Genomic DNA, 7,531 nt, shown 5'->3' with positions numbered 1-7,531 from the left:
GTAGTTCTCTTTTTAATTTTTGAGGAATCTCCATATTGATTTCCAGAGTGTGTGCAAGTGATGAGGGGGGCAGAAGGAGAGGGAAAGAGAGAATCCCAAGCAGACTCCATGCTGAGTGTAGAGCCTGACATGGGGCTTGATCGCATGACCCTGAGATCATGACCTGAGCTGTAATCAAGAGGTAGATGCTCAATGAACTGAGCCACCCAGGTGTCCCTCTATATTCTTGATACAAGTACTTTTCAGTTATATTATTTGCAAAATTTTCTTTCATTCTGTGGGTTGTGTGTTCATTCTCTTAAACTTTTTACATTTAAGGGTGGTAATATACACATTCTATAAAATCTTATCCATTTTTAAGTATAGAGTTAAGTAGTGTGAACACACTGTGAAACTAGTCTCCAGAACTGTTTTCATCTTGCAAAACTGAAACTCTATACATATTAAACAACAAATCCCTATTGCCCTGTGCCCCTAACCCCTGAGAACCACCATTCTTCTCTCTGTCTCTGTGAATTTGATTACTCTAGGCACTTCATATAAATGGAATCATACAGTTTTTGTCTTTTTTTGACTGATTTGTTTCACTTAGCATAATGTCCTCAAGGTTCACCCATGGTGTAGCATGTGTTAGAATTTCATTTCTTTTTAAAGCTGAGTAATATTTTGCTGTATGTGTATACCATATTTTGTTTATCCATTCATCTTTGATGGACACTGGGTTGCTTCCACTTTATGGCTACTGTAAATAATGCTCTTGCAAACACAAGTGAACAAATATCTATTTGAGTCCATGTTTTGAGTTCTTTTGGGTATACACTCAGAAGCGGAATTGCTGGATCATATGATAACACTGTAAATTAAAAAACAAACAAACATGTAAATTAACAAACAAACAAACACCTGCCATACTATTTTCCACAATGGTAGCATGAGGTTACATTCCTACCAGAAGTGTATAAGTAGAAACAAATGAGAATGGGGAGAATACTTCACACTCATTTTGTGACCCAACAAACTTGATCCAGCAATACATAAAATTCTACACCATGACTAAGTAGGATACATTCCAGGGATGAAAGCTTGGGTTAATAACTCAAAATCCATTAATGCAATAATGAAGGATATCGATAGAGTAAAAAACAAAATAGCAAGATCTCAGTAACCTCAGAGAAAATAAGTGACAAAATGCAATATGCTTTTATGATTAAAGCAGTCAGCATACTAGGAATAAAAGGAAATTAACTAACCTCATTAAGACAATCTATGGAAAACCCAAACTAATATTATTTTTAGTTGTGAAAGACTGGATGTGTTCCCCTGAAGTAAGGAACAAAGCAAAGATATCTGCTCTTGCCATTTATATTCCAGATGTACTGGATATTTTAGCTAAAACTATTATGCAGGAAAAGGAAACAAAACGCATTAAGGTTGGTTAGGATGTAAAACTATACCTACTCCCCACTGAGGTATCTTGTTTCTAGAAAACTCTAAAAAATCCACTAAAAAAAAAAACAAAACTCTTAAAACTGATAATTGAGGGGTGCCTGGCTGGCTCAGTTGGTAGAGCATGGGACTCTTGATCTTGGGGTTATAAATTCAAGCCCCATATTGGGTGTAGAGATTACTTAAAAATAAAATCTTTTTTAAAAAACCCTGATAATCGAGTTCAGCAAATTGGTTGGATCCAAGATCAATATATAAAAATTAATTTTTTTTTTTTGAGAGAGAGAGAGAGCAGAGGGAGAGAGAGAATCCCATTCAGGCTCCATGCCCAGTGCAGAGCCCGACTCGGGGCTTAATCCAACGACCCTGAGATCATGACCTGAGTGGAAATCAAGAGTCAGACGCTTAACTGACTGAGCCACCCAGGTGCCCCTCAATTGTATTTTTATATACTTGTAAGGAATAGTCTGGGGGCGCCTAGGTGGCTCAGTCAGTTGAGTGTCTGCCTTCAGCTCAGGTCATGTTCCCAGGGTCCTGGAATTAAGCCCGTGTCAGCCCCCTCCTGCTCATCAGGGAGCCTGCTTCTTCCTCTTCCTCTGCCACTCCCCCTGCTTGTGCTCTCTCTTTCTCTCAAATAAATAAAATCTTTTTAAAAAATGGAACAGTCTGATAATGAAATTAAATGCATTTATAATGAAATCAAGAGGAATAAAATACTTAGGGATAATTTAGCAAAAGATGTACAAAATACTCAGAAAATTATAAAACATGACCGAAAGAAATTAATAAATGTGTAAATAAATGGGAAAATGGATCAAAAGACTTAACATTGTTGAAGTGGCACTAGTCCCTAAATGATCTAGAGATTCAACACAATACCTATCATGATCCCAGCTTATTTCCTCTTATACAAATTGTCAAAATGGTTTTTTAAATTATATGGAATTGCAAGGGAACCAGAATAGCCAAAGAACTCTTGAAAAGGAAAAACAAAGTGGTAGGACTAACATTTCCTGATTTCACAACTTTGTAATATGCAGTAGTAATCAAGAGAGTGTGGTACTGGGTCACCTGGGTGGCACAGTCAGTTAAACATTTGCCTTCAGCTCAGGTCATGATCCCGGGATCCTCGGATTGAGCCCCATATCAGGCTCTCTGCTCGGTGGGGAGCCTGCTTCTCCCTCTCCCTCTGCCTGCTGCTCTCCCTGCTTGTGCACTCTCTGTCAAATAAGTAAATAAAATCTTTTAAAAGAGAGAGAGAGAAAGAGAGAACTACTGGTAGATTAAGATTTGAAAAATAGGGGCGCCTGGGTGGCTTAGTTGGTTAAGTTTCTGCCCTTGGCTCAGTTCCTGATCTCAGGGTCCTGGGATCAAGCCCCACATCGGCCTCCCTGCTCAGTGGGGAATCGGCTTCTCTCTCTCCCTCTGCCTCTCCACCCTCCCCATGTTCTCTCTCTCTCAAATAAATTAATAAAACCTTTTTAAAAAAAAAAAGATTTGAGAAGTAAACCATACATCTATAGTCAACTGATTTTTGAGGGGAAAAAAAGCCAAGATTAGGGCAAGAATATTCTTTTCAGGGGTGCCTGGTGGCTCAGTCAATTTAGCATCTGACTCTTGATTTCGGCTCACATCATGATCTCAGGGTTTTGAGATCGGCCTCGTGTTGGGCTCCGTGCTGGGCATGGAGCCTGATTAAGATTCTCTCTCTCCTTCTCCCTCTGCCCCTCCTCCCTGCCTCTCCCGCTCTAAAACAGAACAAAAAAGAATATTCTCTTCATAAATTTGGCTAGGTCAACTGGATAGCTATATGCAAAGGAAAGAGGTTTTATCCTGACGGGACACCACATACAATAATTTAACAGAAAGGATAAAGACCTAAACGTAAGAGTAAATTGTAACACACTTACATAAAACATAGGAAACAATTCTTGACTTGTATTGGCAAAGAATTGGTAGCTTAGACACCAAGAGCAAGAATGGGAAAGAAACAGGCTTCATCATCATCAAATTAATGACTTTTGTTCTTAAAGGACACTATCAGGAAAATGAAAATACTCTTTGGAACCCTTGTTGCACTATTGCTGAGAATATAAAATTATGTTGATGGTATGAAAAACAACATAACAATTCCCCAAAAACTACAAACCGAGTTATTCTCTAGGAATTCTCTCTTGGGAATTGAAAGCCGTGATTCAAACAGCCTTACTCGGGTCATTGACAGGGGTCTATGCCCCACTGGAGTTGCTTGGGACCACCATTATATTTTAAACAACACAAACCAAGTGTTTGAACAAAATCACTCAAACTCAGTGTTTATGTGGAAAGGAGGAAAGAAACTGCAATGCACCTTTACTAGTTCAACCAGAAAACCCCAAATATCTATTCCTTTTGGGGAAAGAAAGATATCAGTTAATTATTTTTCATGGCAAGACATTGTTTTGCAGATAATTAGTCCTGCTTGAATACTTCCACTCTGCACGTCTAATCAGATTTGAAATCACCCAGAATTAAAGAATAGGCCTCAGAAACTTACAACACACTCTCAGGAGAAGGAAAAGTGAAATCAAAATCCTTAACAAATGGAATGTAATACTAGAGTTGTTTTTTTTTTTTTTCTGAAATTCACCACTTTCTTACCTCTTTGGAAATATTTCATACTTTCTTTCAAGCTCTATTAATTAAATAAATTTTATCCCTATTGGAAAAGGAGAAATAAATTAGTACATCTTTTCAAAGTGACAAACCCAGGGTGGGCAGTGCTAACAGGACAGATCACCCAGAAAAGTTTCAAAGAGGAAACTCTACCAAAAGACTTCCCATAGGATGTTTGTGCCCAGGAAATACACTTACGGAAGAGTCACAGGGATTTCATACAGGATATTGAATGTTGCCCTGTGCAATTGAAACATTGAGTCTGTTCGAAATACACCATGGAGGACAAATAGTTGATAACAATATCGATCAGAGAAGAAAGTGACATTTGGTAACGCAAAGGTGATCTCAAAATTTAGGCATTTATTCCAGTTCTCACATTGATTTCCCAGCCTCATGCCAACCCCAGAACACCCTCTAGTTCCTGTCTGGCCTGGCATGGTCTGGTCAGGCACCCCTCTTGCTCTGAACAAGGGCGTCGCTCCACTGGAAGGGACTCTGGGACTCCCTGCGCACACCTGTGTCCCCACGTTTAGAGGAAGCTGCAGGAAGACGCCACTGTCCCTCTAGAGCCTGGACCAAGTTTGGTCTAAAAGCAAAAGTCCAAGGAGGGGACGGGTTCCCCACCACCCGCAGAGACTGCTGCGCCTCGGCAATCGGACCTCCGGCCCTGTTGTCACTCAGGAGCAGAGGGGCGGGTCCTTGCGAGCTGTCCAATCAGGGGCGCAGCAGGGGCAGGTGGGCGTGGCGACGCTCCGCAGCCGCGTGGACGCTTGCGGTCTTGCTCGCGGTCAAGTCTCACCTGCGCTTAAGGGTCCCAGGTGGCCCTGCTGCCGCGTCAGTGGCGCGGTGACCTGCACCGGCTGCGGGAGCCGTAGGGACGACGCCGGCGGACCGAGAAGCCGGGAAATGGTGAGCGTGCGGGGCCGGGTGTGCCAGGACGGGGCGGAGGGGCCGGCAACGGGCCGCGGCGTGACCCGGCCTCCCGCGGGAGCCCCGGAGTCTGCGGAGCCGAGTCCCCGGTGGCGCCGCTCGGACCTCAGTCCCCTCCGGCGCGCGGCGTGCGGGCTGGGCGGGCAGCCGGGACCCCGGAGTCCTGTCCGGTCCCTGCGCGCGGCCGCGTCTCCCCCGATCGTGCAGTGACCACGGGGAGGGTCGTCGGGGGACAGTCCTGACTCGGTGTCCGGGTTTCGTGCGCGGGAGGTGCTGTGGTCCGGGGGCTCCAATCCCTCCTTTCTCCCGGGAGGCACCCGTTTTTTCCTGAGTGTTCCCGATGTTTGGGCGGCAGAAGGTCAAATCCACGACCCTGTCTCCCAGCCTTTCCTTTCCTCGGACTGGCAATAAATGCTTGTTTCGAAATCCCGCCCCGCCTCCCGAGACGCCAACTTCCCCTCTTCAGTTCATAGCATCAGTACCAACTGTTTGTTCTCCGCGGTGCAATTCAAACAGACGCAGTATTTTAATTGTTTATCGTTTTCACACAGTCAATGGATAGCTCATTTTAAACTTACAACATTACATTTTTTGTCCGGGTATTTTACATGAGAGGCAAGCAGAGAATAACCACCTGGAACTACGTTTTTATGAAATCCTTTGCCTCTCCTCCCAGGATCTTTTCCTGGGCGCAGACATCCAATGGGAAGTCCTTTTGGGGGAGGTTCCTCTTTTGAAAGTTTCCTGGGTGATCTATCCTGCCAACACTGCCTGCCCATGCCTAGGTTTGTCACCTTGATAAAATTTATTCACTTTTAGTTTCCAGCTTTCAAGTAAATGTAAAATGTATTTAATCGATAGATTGAGAAAGACAGTATTAAGTATTTCCAAAGAAGAAAGAGAAAGGTGAATTTCAGAAAAAAATCTAATATCACATCGCATGTGTTAAAATTTCTTGTTTCTCATTTTTCTTACCCTGAGAAGGTGTAGTAATAGTCTGAGGTCTGTTCTTTTTGTGTGTCTGTGTGTTTGTGTGTATGTGTGTGTGTGTGTGTGTGTGAGGGGGAAGGGGAGCAATTTCCAATATAATTCCAGCAATTATAGTATTCGATGATTGATTATAAGAATTTCTTGCCATGGAAATAATTATTTACTATCATTTTTCTGAAAGTAATAAATACTTGTGGGTTTTCTTGTTGAACTAGAAAAAGGCCTTACAATTTTCTTCCATCTTTTCTACATAAACATTGGGTTTGTGTGATTTTCCTAGATTCTTTATATACTGGGTTTGTGTCATTAAAAATATCAATATAGTCCAAAGCTATGTGACTGGGAGCAGAAGGCTATGATTAGTGACCCAAGCTAGGCTCCTCACCCCCTTCCTCATTGAGCCTGCAATGGAAAATACCTTCAAGACCCTGGCTGGTTCTTCCTGAGGAGCCTCTGCAGGTGTCCTACCTGCTTATACCCACCACTAAGGAGCCTTTATATGAAGAGAAGCTACAGAGCCTGGAAAGCTGGGGATGCATGTGCACAAAGGGCTAGGGAGGTTACCCCTTCCAAGGTAACTGTGGTACCTGGTGCCCGTGTCTAGACATAGTTTGGAGCTTTGCATTCCCGTGCAGGTGCACTCAGTGTAATTTGTTTGTATTGAGAAAGTCTGTGAAAGTCAGGAGTTCTGTATCTGGGTTCAGGTTCATGAATTTTGGAGTTCATTTAGGTAACAACCTAAAACTGAATCCAGCTGAGGGTTTCTTCACTTGTGAGAATGGAAGGCTTAGGGAGAGAGGGGTTCCATTATGCCCCAGGGAGGGGAGGACGTGCAGGGCTCCCAGGGTTCATTCCTGTGGCTGCTCAGGTGTCCCTTTCTCCCCGCCCCAACCTGCCACTTTCCCAGGGATCTACCAACACCAGGGCTTTGGTCTCCACTGGGAGAGTCTAGAGTGTGTTTAACTCTCTGAATGTGGCCTTCCTAATGTCCTATGAGAAGCAGGCTGCTCACCTGTGCTGAATCCAATATTTATGTTTCTTTTCTCTGGATTCCTTTATGGATTGAGTATTGCAGCCCTTTGATTCTTGTTTCCCTTAATACTTTGTTATTTATTTATTTATTTACTTACTTACTTACTTACTTACTTATGGAGGGAGGGAGGGAGGGAGGGAGGGAGAGAGAGAGAGAGAGAGAGAGAGAGAGAGAGGGGGGAGGTGCAGAGGGAGAGAGAGAATCCCAAGCAGGCCCTGCGCCCAGCGCGGAGCCTGACACAGGGCTTGATTTCACAACCCTGAGATCATGACCTGAGCCAAAATCAAGAGTCGGATGCTTAACCAACTGAGCCACCCAGGCGCCCTAGTACTTTGTAGTTTTATTCCCTGTGGGAGAGATAACATTTTTTGCTTCTTGGGCTTGAAAATGTAAGTTGATTGAGAGAGATGATGGCAGTAAGGCAAGAAAACTATGGAACTAAAAAGAATTTTTGTTCCTTTTAGGCGAAAGAAC

The sequence above is a fragment of the Mirounga leonina genome, unplaced genomic scaffold (genome assembly GCF_011800145.1).
Source record: "Mirounga leonina isolate KUSES-001 unplaced genomic scaffold, KU_Mleo_1.0 Mir_94, whole genome shotgun sequence".
Taxonomy (NCBI): Eukaryota; Metazoa; Chordata; class Mammalia; order Carnivora; family Phocidae; genus Mirounga; species Mirounga leonina.
This window is presented reverse-complemented; position numbering follows the sequence as displayed.